Source organism: Protopterus annectens, chromosome 4.part0, assembly GCF_019279795.1.
Source record: "Protopterus annectens isolate FY-2018-M chromosome 4.part0, PAN1.0, whole genome shotgun sequence".
Classification (NCBI taxonomy): Eukaryota; Metazoa; Chordata; order Ceratodontiformes; family Protopteridae; genus Protopterus; species Protopterus annectens.
The window spans coordinates 1,824,111,196-1,824,128,304 of record NC_056733.1 but is presented as its reverse complement, the minus strand read 5'-3'; positions in this window follow the sequence as shown (position 1 = coordinate 1,824,128,304).

The following is a 17,109-nucleotide window of genomic DNA, read 5'->3' as shown; positions in this document are numbered from 1 at the left end:
GATTGGCTGTTATTAAAACCATAGGCTGTGACAAACACATTTTACAATGCCGTCAGCACTGGGGGGGGGGGGGGGGGGGGGGGCGGCTGAGGATTCTTGGAACCTTCTTCCGTTTCCCTCCCATTCTCATATAACTGACAAAATAGGCTCTCTTGCCCACTGAGAACACCCCAACCACTGCAGAGAACATGGTTAACCACTCGTGGAATGTGTCTTTACCTTGGCTGGATTCACCATGCCAAAGTGGGTATAACAGAAAGCAATACTAGAAGATAACAAACATGCAAAGTTTTGCTTGGAGACAAGCAGACCTTTCTTTGCCCCTGTGAAAGGAATAAAAAGCTTTTCTGCCTTCCTAAAGGGTTCTGTCCTGTCAAGGATGTACGCAAGCTGACAATGCACATCCTTTCTTAGGTTCTGGAAAGAACACAGATTAATACATTGACTGAGAGTGAATTCTGAGACCAATTTAGGCACAAAAAGTGGAAAATCAGGTAAGGGTGTCCCACCATGACAGCTTGCAGCTTAGAAACTCGCCCTTCAGACATCAGAGCAATAAACAAACAGTTTTTTCTATGGTAAGAACTTAAGGGCAGCTTGATCTGCTGATTTAAAAGATGGCAACGTCAATTTTTTTTAAAGAACACAGTTGAGATCCCACAAAGATGGAATTTGTTCACAAAGGGGTATACACAAAACTCCTTCCATGAACTGTTTTACCATAACAGAAGCTGAAAGAGGGGGATTCACAGGCAAACAACCAGAGATGGCCACTAAATGCACCTTAATGGATGCATATAATAAGTCATCTTGAAGTAGCTTACACAAATATTTCAAGGCCAGAGGGATACTAACTTCAATGGGCCCTCTGTTTCCATTTAGGAAGAATTTAGAAAAGCTTGCCAATTTGTAAATAGAAGATTTTCTACTAGCAGGTTTTCTGGCCTCATTTAATATCTGCTGCACATCCTCACAAAATAAGTACGTATACGGAGTCCAGATTGAATCATCCAGGCTGCTAGATGAAGTTTCTCCAAACTGGTGTGAACCAGTCACCTGCGAGACTGTGTGAGCAGATCCAGCTTATGAGGCCATTTGTACTGCGCATGGCCAATACCATTAAAAGGGAAAGCCAAGACTGCCTGGGCCACTGGGTGGTAACCACAATGATCTTTGGCATTTCTTTTTGAATCTTCTTAAGTACCTTGTGAATCAGAAGAAATGGTAGGAATGCATACAGAAACATTCTTGCCCTTGAGAAACAGGAGGAGTCTGTCCTCCAAGCATGGCTGCAAGGATGTCTGCAACAACATTTTTCCAGCTGTCAGTTTTGAAAAGAGGTGAATAGATCTATTGAAAGGCATCCCATTGATCTGAGAATTTTTAGGAATTCTCTTGCTGAGGCAACACTACTTTTGGAGGATTCTAGAAACATCTTCAGTTAAGACAGGATATTATCTTTGGGAAGAAAGGCATTCTCTGGTGGGAGTCAATCACACACCCCAGAAAGCCTGGTCTTTGCAAGGTTGTCAGATATGACTTCTGCAGGTTTAACTTGAAACTTACCTAGGAGATTAAAGTCAAGACCTTTTCTAGAGAATCAAAACACCTGTACTCAGGATTTGCAAAGATCAGCAAATCATCCAAGCAAGGAAAAATGTGAATGCCATGAGTTAAACAGTGGGCCACTAATGGGACAAGATATTTGGTAAATACTCGAGGTGCCGTGGATAGGCCAAAGGGAAATACAAAAAACGGACAGTGTGCACCAGACATAAATCTCAGAAATCTCCTAAAACAATTAGTAATTGGGATATGATGCTATGCATCCTTCAAGTCCAGGGTCAACATGAAGCAGTGGTCCGGCAACAGTGAAAGTACTGTCTGCAGGTTATGAATCTTGAACTTGGGTCCTTGACAAATGTATTCAAAAAAGAAATGTAAAAAGTCAGTCTCCAAGACAGCTATTTTATGGGAGCAGGCAAATTCTGGAGGAGAAACCTCTCATTCTTTCTGAAGAGCGGGGACATACTTCTATGACCCCCAAGTCCAACATTTGCTGGAAAACAGGTGGGAATAAAGTCTGGTCAAAGGATGACTGGGAATCCCCTTAAACAGAGGTGTCTGTTCTTTCCACTGCCATCTGTAGCCCCTGCATACAATGACCACCACATATTTGCTGAAAACCACTGATGGCCAGGCTGCCGTGCTGACAGCTAACTTTGGAGAAATGGCACGGTGTGGCACTTGTCTTTCTTAAGTTGGAAGGGGAACTATCCTTTTTGGGAAAGAAATCCCTTACTAGGCTTGAAGGGGTGGTCAGCCACTCATTTCCTTTTATTGCCTTGATTTTTGATCAACTGGGACTTCTGTTTGGAAGGCCACTGAAAATCATCCTGCTTAAAAGGATGAAATTTGGGAATATGAAACATTTTCAATGCTCCTTGTACGAGTTTACCTCTGTCATCCCAGTGTTTAAGGGTATGATTAGCTGCTGTACCAAACATTAAGATTCATATGCAACATTCAAAATCTCATTTTTTAACTCATCCGAAAATACTGGATGTGCAAACAAGCATACTTCTTTATCTCTGATGATGCTGCATTTCTAGCAGAAGCATCAGCCCCTTCAAAAGCACTCTTTAAAAGATGTTTTGAAATCGGAGAAACCCTGGAAACTATCTTTAACACAGACCTTTTGTTCAGCAGGTAGAGATGGAGCAGACTCGTCTAAACTATGCATACATCTCAACACAAAACTCCACATAAAACACTGGTAGTTAAACACTTTAAAAGCTACCATGTTGGACTGCGTCAGCTTCTTTCAATGAGATTCTAGCCATTTTCTTAATTTACCTGAAGGGACTGGATTTGAAGAAGACAAAGTCCTTTTATTAGAAGTCATTGCAGGGGACATAACAGCAGTGTCTGCAGACAAGGGGGCTTGAAAACCAGGCACAGCTGAACATAACTGGAAGTTCCCAAACACTTTTTATGCAAAGCCGCAAAGAGCAGAGAAGCACAAGTTTTCTTGAAAACATCCTCCATTGCTGGAATCAACGGAAAAAGTTCTCCACATCCAAAGCCTCATCCTCCAAACCAGCATAAATCCCACTGATCTTGGGGCTAGATGAAGATTGCTCCCAACTGAATACGTCCCTAAATCTAGCCAGCATTTGGGAAAAAGAAAAGCTCTGTTTAGATTCCTGAATCTGCTCAACATCAGAAAAAAAAAAGTGATCACACACTGGCAGGTCCAAAACCTCAAAGACACAATATCTCCTTCAAAATTAGGATCTTTAAGCACCACCTTTAGTCATAAGCTAGGAATGCACCCCATAATCAACTGCCTGAACAGCGGCTTTAGCCAAAGCCACCATCTTAGGTGGGAACCCTGTCAGAGACTGGGTCTTCTGTCTCTTCTTTGAATTCACTACACTAGTGGGAGAAGCCCCAGTGAGAGACTTGTCAACACCAGCAATGGATTCTGTACTCCAGAGTTCCCCTGTACCTGAAGAGTTTGATTTCCCATATCTGAAGCAAGCAATGGTACAGCCCCAGAGGATGTCTGACCCTTGTGTCATGCACGGTTGTGGTACTAATTCCACACCAGGGGACCTGAAGGTAACAGGATAGCTTGTTCAAGGCTGAGGCTACTGCAGACTCATAAGCCATAGGTTGCGGCATACTTTTTTAATTTATTATTATGTTTTTTAGGAGCAAAATGGGTAGATGGCTTGGGGGGGCACAGCCAGAGAGTCCATCAAAACTCTGCAAATCAATATCAAGTACTGGCTGCACAGTCAGCCCAGTACAAAATGGACACAATCACTGTTCTCCCTCTAAACAACAATCTGAAGCCTATTTCTACACAAATACTATATTTGAATACTGTACTGAGAAAAAAAAGACAGTAATTTTACTAGCCCAGCACAAAGCAGAAAATACCCGTTACAAAGGCCCCCAAATTTAATAAATAAAGGCTAGCTTCATCCCCACATACATAAAAATAACCTTAGACCAAGATTTACATATAAACTTAATAAAAATTCCTATCAGAAATATTTCAGATGAAATGTCACCAAAACTGTGATTGAAACAAAAAATCTTTTAAAATGTTACAAATCTACTCAACATTCTCAAATAACCATAGCCCCGGAGAAAAAAAGCCAGTAAAAACAGCAAGCTTTCCTGTAAAAACCTTTCCAAAATAAGCTTTTAATCAACATAAATAACAGCAGTGATTTACTCAGGATTCTGGTAGCATGAGGCAATGAAAGGAAATGCACTAAAAGGCCTTGGAGCAGAAACCCAAGGAAACATTCACTAATGGCCCTAAAAATATTCATGTGGTTTAAAATCCCACAGAAACTTAGAAATAGCTTAAAATAAACAATATAATTCAAATACTGTAAAAGAAATAACCCCCAAGTAAATAAAATTTTCCAAAGGGGAAAAAAAAAGCAAATCAGCTGAATATACAATTAAAGTTGTTGTTTGTCTTTCAGCTTTTCCCTGTTAGGGGTCGCCACAGCGGAACTCCGGTCCGCTAATGATTGGCAGTTGGTTTTTATGTTGTCGAGTTGCCAGCCCGATGCTCAACCTTCAACGAAGGCATGCCCATTCAACGCATGTCTTTCAAACGTCCACTCGACTGTGGGGAGAACATGCAGACTCCACACAGAAGGCACTCTCAACCCAAGCCGAGAATCAAACGGGAGAACCTCCTGCTGTGAAGCAACAACGCTACCGCTGCACCACCGCGGAAGTGAATATACAATTAAAGTACAGTTAGAAAAAGGCAAGGGGAGGAATACAAACCCAAAACAGGTTTCTTATCTGAAGTAATCCAGAGAGAAAAGCAGACTTCCAAGACATCCTTCTCAGACTGCGGCTCTAGAAAACTAAAAAGGTACTGTCTGTGGGTTTGAAGGCCAGTCCTGGTCATGCCAGGTGATTGATCCCTCACACCCACAGACAGGTAGTGGAAGGAGCACCAAGCTTTGCTAAACTGCCAGAGAAAGGATAGGGTAGTAGGGCTCTACAACCCATATGCCAGTAAGGCAGTGTGTTTGTTGAACATTTCATCTGCCCAGCAACACAGCGTTAGCTGACTGCTGATCACCAAAAGGATGCACAGGAACACACTTCTTGCAGGATGGAAAGTTCTGAAGTACTTGGCACCCAAACCTGTCTTTTCAGTCAGCACAGCTCAAGTTAATGTTTAGGGGTGTGGAAGGTGACCTGAAACGTTGGAAGCTGCTCGGCTGTTATGTCCTGTGCAGGACATAAACCATATAGCATAGGCTATTACAGCAGTGATCAATATGGAGAATATCCTAAGACCCTGAGGTATTCGCTGGCAGTTGTCAGACTGCTTGGAAATTGTCAAAAACTGTGCTTTACTGAATTCACTTTGTACAGAGAAAGAAAAAAGTCATCACAAGCTGTATTTAGGAAACATCCTAGAAATACTAACTTGTGAGACAGAATAAGAGAATTTTCTCTAGGTTCACTTGAAATCCCAGACAAAAGTTTTTTTTACCAAAGAAAGATTCTTGATATCTCCTTAAGGAGCCTACACAAATAAGGAAGTTGTCTAAATATGGAAGGATGAGAATGCCCTGTAACATACAATGAGCTATTACAGGTGCTATGCACTTTGTAAACTTTCTTGGAGCTGTTGGTAACCGAAAAGATGAGACAGAAAACTGATGATCTAAATCAAACAAAGAAAACCTTCAAAAAACACCTGAAACCTTTTAGAATTAGGATGTGATACACATCTTTTAAATCCATAACTACTAGAAAACTGGAAGGAGAAATAAGAGGTAACAGACTAAATTTAAAGTAAGTATTCTGAAAATTCAAAACATTTATTCTACACTTTCCGCTTCCCAAGATTTATAAACATGCATATCTTCACATCTCAATCCAGACAAACTACAGGACAATGTTAAGACACACTGTTTTGGGATATCACTTTCAGTTCTGTGCTTTGCCCTTCGGGCTTTTTACTCCACAGAGAGTTTTCTCAAAGTGCCTAGCTCTAGTTGTTGCTTTCTGCATGTTCCACTGAATAACAGAGTTCCCCTACTTAGACGATCTGTTCTTTCATGCTTCTATGCGCAATAAGGTATTTCTGAATCTCAATAAAAAAAAAAAAACTGTCTCACTGTCTAGAATTCACCTTAAAACATCACATCCAGTCTAGTTCCATCCCAGGATCTGGTGTTTCTGCGTTGCAGACTCAACCATGTCAATGACTGCATTTTTTCCTTATGACAAAGCTCTGTTCAAGGAATACGTCCAATCTCTTCTTCCTCTAGATGTGACCTCAGTAAGAGAGATCTTGAGAGCTCTGGGGGTTTAAGGACTCCACAATTCTAATGAGTCCTTGGCCCAAACTTCATACGAGCAGGTTTCAACAGCACTCCAAATCAATAATGACCCACTGTCATCCTCTGAACTTCTCAATTTCTCTTAACATTCAAGACGGAATTTCATGGGTAGATGAACCAGATGTCAATAAAACAAGGAGTGCCCTGTTTCCTCTCCCTGGCCAAAGCCTTTACACACATGCTTCAGACACGGCTTGGGGGGCTTGCTTTATGACTGCGAAAGGGTGTAAGGTCCAAGAAAGGACAACATAAATATCAGAGAAATGAAGGCAGTGATTCTAGTCTTGTAATCCCTCCAATCAGCATTGGCCTCCATGCCCTCTTCTGAATTTTTACATACAGCATCACAGTTATGTGGGACATAAGCAAGGTGAGGCAAGATCCTACCTTTGCAGGCTATCTATGACTGCTTGGGACACATTCATACAGCACAACCGGTCCTTGCCAGCAGGTTAAATTTCTTTAAAGAGCAATTCCGTGGCAGACGATAAATAAATAATAATGGTAGCAATAAATCTTGGAAACTATAGCTGGTTAAGTAACTAGATCAGGGACACACAGCTGTCAAATAAAGACTGGGGAATACAATCCTGTACCACAGAAACTACAGCTCGAAACCTTACTCTGCACCAAATGCCAGATTATACTGCAGAACTCAAGCACACCTGCACAAATGGAAGTTGAACAGTGCAGTCAATCTGTAAATTGTTCATCAGTGGGTTACTCTTACCAATAGCTCTTTCAGCCACCATTAAGAACAGGTAGCTCAGGCAGTTTTGTTCCAGAATTCTATGCCCCGAAGCTTGACTAACAGATGCCATGTCTTCTTTGAAGGGAAAGTTCCTCTTTTTATTCCCTCCCCTACTTCTAATTCCAAAGGTCATTCTGAAAATCAAGTAGAAGCTAAAAATCTTGCTGGTGACTCCCTTCCAGCCATACAGCTTGGTTCCACCTCCTGTTTCATCTGGCCCACGGCAGTCATCACAAGTTGCCTCACCGGGTGGACTCGCTCACACAGAAAAACTCTCTAATTTACCCATATCACGAGACTCTGCATTTAAACCCTCTGGGCAATCAGATTTTAAATTACTTTTAAACATGTGAAGATGTTCTACAGGTATTACAAGTGGCTAGGAAACCCACTGCAAGACAATCTTGTGTATCTAAATGGAAGGCATTTTCTGTATGGTGCCAATTGGGTACTCTATTATTCTCTTGCTCTCTTACTTGTCTGAGCTGCTCAATTCATGGCTACCATGTTCTTCCAGTACAGCACATCAGCCATTTCTACCTGCCTTCCTTTGAATCCACCATTATCTTCGCATTTCATGGTCACACAATTTTTAAAAGACCTCCATTTAAGGCCCACCATGGGAAATCTATTCTTCCTCCTTGGAATATGAATTATGTTTTAGAAAAGTTGACTTCCTTTACTTGAGATGGTTTCTTCTGCTTCCTTTAAGTTTTCTACTTGGATGACATTCCTGCTGATGGCCCTTACCTCTGTCAAAAAGTGTTTCCGAATTACATGATCTTATGGCTTCTCCTCCTTTTAAATAATGATAGGGTTACACTCCATCCTTCATGCCTATGGAAATCAATGAGCTGTCCCTGAACCAGAAAATCAACCTCCTTACCTTTTTGCTTTGCCTCAAAGCAAGGAAGAGAGAATCTCTTGCTCTTTCCATGTTTACAGAGAGCCGATTTTTTTTCTTGACAAGACCCAATCTTCTAGAAAGACAGGCCAACTTTCTATTTCCTTTCAGGACAAGAAGTTGGGTCTTCCCATTTCCAAACACCAAGTTTTCAAATAGATTTCTTCTGCCATCTCCTTTTGTTATACCTTCCATGGTAAAGAGCTCCCATGTAACCTGGTGCCTTTTTCAAATGTCTGGACTCCAGATCTACTCAGAAGCTGCTACGTGGTCTTCTGTATGTACATTTACCACACAAGATCAATGCCTTTTCTAGCACTAGAGCTGTTGAAGATTTCAGCTCAAATCCTCATTTCTTCCTCCAGACATTTAGAAAGATGTGATAATCCTCCCACTTGTCAGCAACACTACATCAGTGCTCACAGGAGGGCCTAGTACAGTTGTACAAGAACATACAATAACAGCAAATGTTCAAGTGATCACTCTTGTAGTATTACATCCCACTCCCTCTCCCCTAAAAAAAAAAAGTTACTCAGATTTCATGGTGTGCTTTGTTGTGTCCAGGTAATATCAGAGCTGTCTGTGTAAGTCTAAGACGTGAAAAACCCTTTCACTAGTTGTCTGTGGAGAACACAAGGGCAAATTAATAACCTCAGGCATAAAAGTAGTACTGGTACAAGGAAAACCCTGTCCTTGAGGGGAAAAAAAAAAGAAGGAACCACCATGAGTGCTTGATATTCAGTGACCCTCTTGGCAGAAGTAAAAACCACCAACAATGGAGTCTTCCAAGTACAATGTTGTAGGGAAGAAGAAACTGCAGGCTCAAAAGGGGAACAAGTCAATTTCTCAAGAACAAAATTAAGGTCCCAAGGAGGAGGAACAAGCTTTCTTGGAGGCCAGGCATGGACACTTTTAAAAATTGTTTTGTTTTCAAAACTAGAAACCAATGGTGGATTCAGAGGCCGACAAGCTGAAATTAGAAGTTATGTACCTACCATAACGTTCCATGTTAGTTGTCTTCTCTCGCCTTCTTTCTTGCTGGATGGGTTCGGAGCCGATCCTCGGCTCCGACTCGGCACTTGCTAAGCTCGAGAACTAATTTTACCAGCTCAAGGCAACCCTATATCCCATGATGCAAGGCGGAGATTACTCAGATCTCGTTTGGTAGCTAAAGAAATAGCAGTATTTTCTTCCAACTTAGGAGGAAGAAATAAAAAATACTAAATAACATCATAGGTTCATAGGTTCATACTAGGCTATCTGCCCGAGGGCATTTATAAGCCTAGCCATAGTTTTGTGGCTTACGCCACCCCTTAGTTTGGAGAAACTATGCCCATTATTTAGCTGTGCCTCTGTCGAGCAGTGACACTGAGGTAACCCCAGGGGTGTATCTGCGATCTCCCATCCATTGGTCAAGATTCCTCTTGAACAAGGCCAGCGAGGTGCTCTGCCTCACATAAACCGGGATTTTGTTCCACAGCATAGGGAGTCTTTGGGTGAGGAATCTATCCCTCCAGCATGTCCTATTAATAACCGTGTCGAGGTTTAAGTCACCCGCCCTTGTGGCTCTGAGGGATCTAGATTTTTTGAGATGAAGCATATTCATCAAATCTGGGTTTGACATGGCCTTGTATGTCAGGCATAGGTCACCTCTGAGTAAGCGCACGCAACTGAATATAACTGGAGTTCTTTCAGTCGTGCAGCATAAGACAGATTTTGAGACCCTTTATCCTTTTGGTGAGGAACTTTTGTGGCCTCTCCAGCTGCTGCAAGTGTCGGGTCAGATACATTCGAATGGGGCATTGTACTCGATCACTGGTCTGATGAGTGATGAGTATAGGAGACTATGACTTCCTTGATCTAGATGTGAATCCCTTCATGATAAGGTGGGCAATGTAGAAGGTCTTCCTAACTACTTTAGCAATATGAGTGTCGAATGAAAGGCTACTGTCAACCTGGGTTCCCAGGTCCCTAATAACTTCTTCTGTGTTCAGGGATTGCCACCTATATGGTAGCTAGGGTAACCTTATTTTTCCCGAAGGGTATGACTATGCATTTCTTGGCATTTAACTTGAGGCCATGGCTCTGGCACCAGTTATCCGTTTCTGTGAGACCCTTCTGAAGGATATCTGTGTCGGATGTGTTCTCAACTACGGCCCAGTTTGCAGTCATCTGCGAACTTTGTCAGCCATAACCCTCCTGTGTTTGCTTGTACTTCAGAAAAGTAGATGCCAAACAAGAGTGGGCCCAGGACTGAGCCCTGTGGGACACCACTTGTGACAGGCTTAGAGTCTGACATGGCGCCAGCAACTCTGACCCTGTGGGTTTTGTCACTCAGCCAGTTTGCAACCCATCTTGTAATGTATGGGTTTACATTTAAGTTGATGAGTTTTTCAATGATACCCGAGTGGGGTATTGTATCGAAAGCCTTCGCCAGGTCTAGGTAGGCTGTATGGACTGCCTTTCCTCGTCAATGGCCTTGGTGACTGTTTCAAAAAGTCAACCAAGTTTAAAAGGCATGATCTGCCTTTGACAAAGCCAAACTGGGTTGGATCCAAAGTCTGCAAATTCCTATGTCTTTATTTATGAGATCCATTATGATCCTTTCCATGGCTTTGCAGATCAGGCTTGTCAAGCTAATGGGACGGTAATTTCCAGGGTCGGTGGAGGCACCGCCTTTGTGGAGTGGGACCACAGTCGCTGTGCGCCACTCCTGGGCGTATCCGGAGGTGAGACTAAGATTAAACAGCTGTCCTAACTGTGGGTTTAATTCCTCATTGAGTTCATGGAGCACACAGCCGGGGACACCATCAGGTCCCATGGATGCTGTGTTCTTTGCCTTGGAGAGAGCAGTTCTCACCTGAGCATTGGAGATGTTTGGGGGGCTACAATCATTTGGTATAGATATCTCTTCTTTGGGTGGGGAGAAGTTTGCACTGAACCTGTCAGCCAGTATGTTGGCAATGTCTGTAGGATCAGTAATCTTCACATCATTTTGAACTAATTCTGAGCATATCTGGGAGTTTCCTCCTAGGTTTCTGACATAGCTAAAGAATGCTTTATGGTTGTCTTTAGAGTCCTTAGCTATTTTTTTCTCAAAATTAGCTTTGGATGATTTTATGAGAGCTCTTAGCTTTTTACTTATAGTGATCAGCGGTGTCTTACCTTTTAAGGATTTTGCTCTATCTTGTAGTAGCTTTCTCCTTTTATTGTAGAGTTTGTTTATGGCTGGGGTCCACCAGACTGGACGCTTGCCTTTGATACAAAGAGTCTTTGTTTTGCTTGGGATTGCCTGATCCATGCAGCCCTGCAGGTGCTGGTAGAAGGCATTTGTAAGTGATTCAGCGGTTTGAGTAATGTTAACCGCCGGCTCAGGGGCCTTAAAGGAGACCACACTAGTCTTTAGAAGTGTGAAGTCGGCTTTTGAGAAGTTCTTTACTGTGGTCTTTTTCATTTCGGGTGGGGGCGGGATGAGGACCTCCAGCGAGATTAGTTTGTGATCAGATCTCACCAGTGAGGGGAATACTTCTGGCGTTGAACATTGTGCTCCCATGTTCGTGATGATGAGATCAAGTATGTTCTCTCCTCTTGTGGGGATGGTGACTAGTTGTTCCATGGCATTTGAGTTTATGAATTCCAGGAACTTTTGGGCTAGAGTGTTTGGGCTTGAGTAGTATTCCCAGTCTATATTAGGGTAGTTGAAGTCACCTAGTATGATGGTGTTCGGAGATACATTTATCCTCCAGTGTTTTCAGGAAGGCCATGTGAGGTTCCTGAGTTTGCGAGGTGGCCTGTAACATGCTACAATTTGCATAGCAGTCTTGCCTATGGTTAATTGCACCTGGATGGTTTCCGATGCATCGTGCGATGCCACCAATCTTGAGGTGTGGGTGTCCTTGATGAATATGGATACCCCTCCTCCTTTCTTGGTATTGTCCGGGTTTTGTGGCGAACGCATGATATGAGGTAAAACCTGATAGTGCTGGGGTGCTCTCAGGAGCCTTGAACCAGGTTTCTGTCACAGCACAGACATCGATGTTCTCCATACTGAGAAGGGCCTCGAGTGCGTGCATCTTGAGGTTGAGACTTCTGGCATTGAGCAGCATTACCCTTAGTTTTTTTTCTTTGTTTTGTTCTAGGGTGGTAGGTTTAGAATTTGAGCCTTGCCTAAAAAGGCACTATGGGGTGGCAAGAGCCTTTGCCAAAATCCGAATCCCAGGGTGACAAGTGCAAGCCGTCCCTTGAAGCAGCGTGGCTTGTCCAGCATGTCATCCCAGGCAGACAGACATTGGATCCCCTTTGAATGACACCAGAGTTTAAGCCAATTGTTAAAACTGATCATCTTATCTCTGTATTGTGGCATCATTCTTGGTGAAGGTAGGATACTGCTCAAGGTCAGGGTCATACCTGCCTGGGCTACATAATCAGAGAGCTCCTCTATGTCTCTTTTCATGTAGTCCAGGGAGGTGCGTCTCAGGTCGTTTACACCAGCGTGGACAATGATTGAGTCATACTTGTACCTGCTGTTGAGAGACCTGAGTGCATGCGTTATGTGGCGGATTCTAGCACCCGACAGGCAGCTTACTGTGACCTTCTCCTTACTCAGTCTGGTGAGCAGGACGTCAGTGTGTCTGACTATGGAGTCACCAATGACTAGTGTGTCTGGCATAGTGTTTGGCCTTAAGGGCTGTGACTGCTTGACACTCTGACTGTGTGGTCTATGTGATGCAGGAGTTGTGTTCTGAGGTGGTAGTTGTTTGGGTGTCTGCTTTGGTGGCCTCTAGAAAGGATCCACATAATCTAGTGACAGTAGGAGTTGAACAGCTAGAAAAAGGTAATAACCTCTTAATAGAAGATGTATAATCTTCTCGGTCTGACCAGGCTAGGGGGAAGGAGGGCGGGATGCAAGAAAGAAGGCGAGAGAAGACAACTAACATGGAACGTTATGGTAGGTACATAACTTCTAAATGTTAAGTTGTCAATCTCGCCTTCATTCTTGCTGGATGGGACCGCGTCCCTAGCGCCTCTATCCTGGGTGGCTCAACGGAACAGACTCTTGAGAATGGTGGAACCAAAATTTGCTCTGTCTCTGGAGACCAAATCTAATTTGTAATGTGAGACAAAGGTATGAGGAGAGGCCCATGTGGCTGCTGCACAAATAGTGTCTATTGGAAGTCTAGCTTGAAAAGCTGTAGATGTAGCTAGAGCTCTGGTAGAATGGGCTTTTGGATTAGAAACCAACTCTTTGCCTCTGAGCTGATAAATGTAAGTGATCACGGAAGACAGCCACCTAGATAAAGTTACCTTGGAAACTGGAAGGCCTTTCCTGTTCTCTGCATAGGATAGAAAAAGTTGATCAGATTTCCTAAAAATTTTTGTCTTACCCAGATAATATCTCAGCTGACGGCGAACATCGAGATAATTTAACTTTTGTTCAGCTCTATCAGAATAATTCGGGAAAAATACTGGAAGATCAATTGACTGATTTAGGTTAGTCTGAGATGCCACCTTTGGTAAGAAAGATGGATTAGTTCTTAGGGATACCCTATCTTTGTGGAATATTAGATAGGGAGGGCGAAAGTACAGTTTTGTACCTACCATAAATGTAGATGTTCGAGTGCTAATACAGCTGCAGTAATCACGGATGGGTTTTCTGCCGTCAGGCGGGTCCTTGGTCGGCCGAATTCCAAAGTCTAGGTCCGGCGTTGGTTGTTGTCGCTTTCTTTCCTGATGTCAGTGAGACAGGGGTATATAAGACACAGCCGACGCCATTTTCTTCAGTCTTTCTTGCCCCAGATGTCAGGTGCCCCCAGAAGGAAGGCAATACATAAATTATATTTATATACATGCAATGCAATACAATCAAAAATCAGTAGTTGCAAGCAAATATACCACAGAAGGATAACCCAATCAGGTTGTATGAAGAGGGGTTAGGCCCTAGGCCTTTACCAAGAGGGGAAGGAGGGAGGGAAAACTGTACTGCAGCTGTATTAGCACTCGAACCTCTACATTTATGGTAGGTACAAAACTGTACTATGTTCATCGTGCATACAGCTGCAGTAATCACAGATGGGTAGAATCCCAAAGCTACGCACAGGGTGGTAGGCACTAGGTGGAACTGGGATGAGCCAGAATGCCTTGCAACACAGCAGTGGCAAAGCCTGCTCTAGTTTTGGAATATAAAGGCAGGTGGTAGTGTTTTGTGAAGGTATGCACAGAACTCCAAGTGGCTGCCTCCAAAATATCTTTGGTAGGAACTCCTCTGAGGAAGGCTGTAGAGGTAGCTGTGGCCCTGGTGGAGTGGGATCTGATGCCTGTAGGACAGGTTTTCCATGATAGGAGTAACAAAACCGTATGCAGTGGCCTATCCATTTTGAAATTGTCTGTTTGGTAACTGGCTTCTCTTGAGCTCCTACAGCATAGGACACAAAAAGTTGTTCTGATTTCCTGAAAGGCTTTGTTCTGTCCAAATAATAACGTAGCTGTCTATGGATGTCTAAGGAGTGTAGCAGCCTTTCCCCTTTGTTTTGAGGATTGGGGTAAAAGGTAGGTAAGTGTATGGCTTGATTTAAAGCTACCCTGGATACCACTTTAGGCATAAATGACGGGTTGGTTCGAAGGGGAAACCCTGTCCTGATGGAAGATGAGAAAGGGCTGCACAGCCATGAGGGCTTGTAGTTCCGAAACCCTACGAGCTGAGGTAATGGCCAGAAGGAAAGCTGTTTTCCAGGACAAATATTGCAAATCTGTTGAGGCAGCTGGTTCAAAGGGAGGCAATGTTAAATTTTTCTAGAATGTAATTAAGATCCCAGGCTGGCATTGGTTGTTTCCTTGGTGGTCTTATATTCTTAGCCCCTCTGAGGAACTGTCTTAAGAGTGGGTGAGAGAATAAGGGTGGATCCATGTTGAATTCTGCAGAAATGGCTGAGGCATGGATTTTTTATGGAGGAAAATGAAAGTCCACTGTTCAGCAGCTCAGCTAGATACTGTAATACCTGAGGCAAACTCAGTTTTCTAGGGTCCTGGCCTTTTTTCTCATTCCAAGAGCAAAACCGTTTCCATTTTGCGGAGTAAGCCTTTCTAGTAGATGGCCTTCTGGCCTCCAAAATGAAATCCTGCACCTCTTTGGGGAGTAGGGTCTGTTGTGGTGTTAAGGAATTTTCCATGCAGCGAGATTGAGTGTTTTCAGCTGACTGTGAAGAGTTTTGTAGCTGTGCTGAGTCAGCAGAAGAGGCATTAGAGGTAGGGACCAGGGAGGAGTATGTGTTAGGCTCCTCAGGAGTGGGTACCAGTGTTGTCTTGGCCAGTCTGGAGCAATCAGTATCATCTTCGGTCTGTCTGCTCTTGCTTTCAAGAGTACCTTGGGCAGAAGAGGCAGGGGTGGGAAAGCGTAAACTGTCCATGCTGTCCAACTGAATGAAAGGGCATCCACTCTCCAGGCCTTTGGATGAAAGGTCCTTGAACAAAACTTTTCCAATTGATGATTCCTGTGGGAGGCGAAGAGATCTATGTCTGGCCTCCCCCACGCTTGGATTATCTTTGTAAACACTTGAGGATGCAACTTCCATTCATGTGGATCTGTCATATTTCTGCTTAGATTGTCTGCCAGCGTGTTTTCCAAACCTGGCAAGTACTGTGCTTGAAGTTCGATTTGCCATTCCAGAGCCAAGTTCCAAAGTGTCATGGCTAGTCTGCACAGGGGGTATGAATGTGTTCCTCCTTGTTTGTTTATGTACCTTGTCTGTTCTTATCAATAATTGTCCTGGATGCAGGAGGTCCTTGAAAGCTGTAATTGCATTTATCACTGCTAGCATTTCTTTTTGATTGATGTGAAGGTGCTTTTCCTTTTGGGACCATTTGCCCTGAATGCACCTGTCTGTCATGTGCGCCCCCCAGGCATAATCTGAGGCGTCTGTTGTGATGACTTGGTTTGCTTGAGGCTTGCAGAATGGGAGACCTGTGTTTGTTTGACATGCTTGGGCCAACCATAGAAATTCTTTTTGCAAACATGGAATTATTGGTATTATTGTTTCCAAACTGTGGCTGTGTTGAGACCATAGGTTTTTTAGGTACCATTGAAGTTTCCTCATATGCAACTTTGCACATGGGATTAAAAGAATGCAAGATGCCATGAAGCCCAGAGCCTGCAGGATTTTCCTTGCAGTAAGCCTGGTACAATTTGCTAGTATTTTGAAGTACTGAGTTAGTTGCCCTGTTTTTCTGGCGTAAGATAGGCCATCTGGGTGTTTGTGTCCAAGTTGGCACCCAGGAAAGTTATTTTCTGAGATGGTGTTAGCCTGGATTTCTCTTTGTTGATTGTGTATCCCAGAGAATTCAGTAACTGTGTTACATAAGCCAGATGTTCCAGAAGTATGTGCTTGCTGTCCGCTTGGATCAGGCAGTCGTCCAAATAAGGGTAAATTTGTATCCCTTGAAGTCTGCAGTAGGCAATTACTGATGCCAGGCATTTCGTGAATACTCTGGGCGCAGTAGATAAGCCAAAGGGCAATGCAGAGAATTGATAGTGGATTGAACCTGCAAGAAATCTGAGGTATCTTCTGCAGCTTTGTCTGATTGGGACATGCAGGTATGCCTCCTTGAGGTCCAATGTTACCAGCCAAAACTCCTTGCCCAGCATGGGAAGAAGCTGCTGTAATGTGAGCATCTTGAATTTTGGTGCAGTAAGAATGTGTTTAGGATGGATAAGTCCAAAATGGGTCTCCAGTGGGTTCCTTTCCTTGGTACCAGAAATAGCCTGGAATAAAAACCTTGACCTTGTTCGTGAGTAGGTACCTCTTGAATAGCTTTCATGTCTATGAGCTTTGAAATTTGTAGTTGTGCCTCTGCCCTTTGATTGTGTGGCAGGTTTGGCATGCCTCTCATTTTGGAAGAGTGTGAAAATGAAATCTGTAGCCTCTGTTTATAACGTCCAGGATCCATTTGTCTGTTGTGACAATATGCCAATTTCTTGTAAATAATGCCAGTTTTCCTCCCAAGGGTGCTGCCAGCTGAGACTTGCTTGGCATGGAAAGGAGGAAGTCATTGGGTTTGTT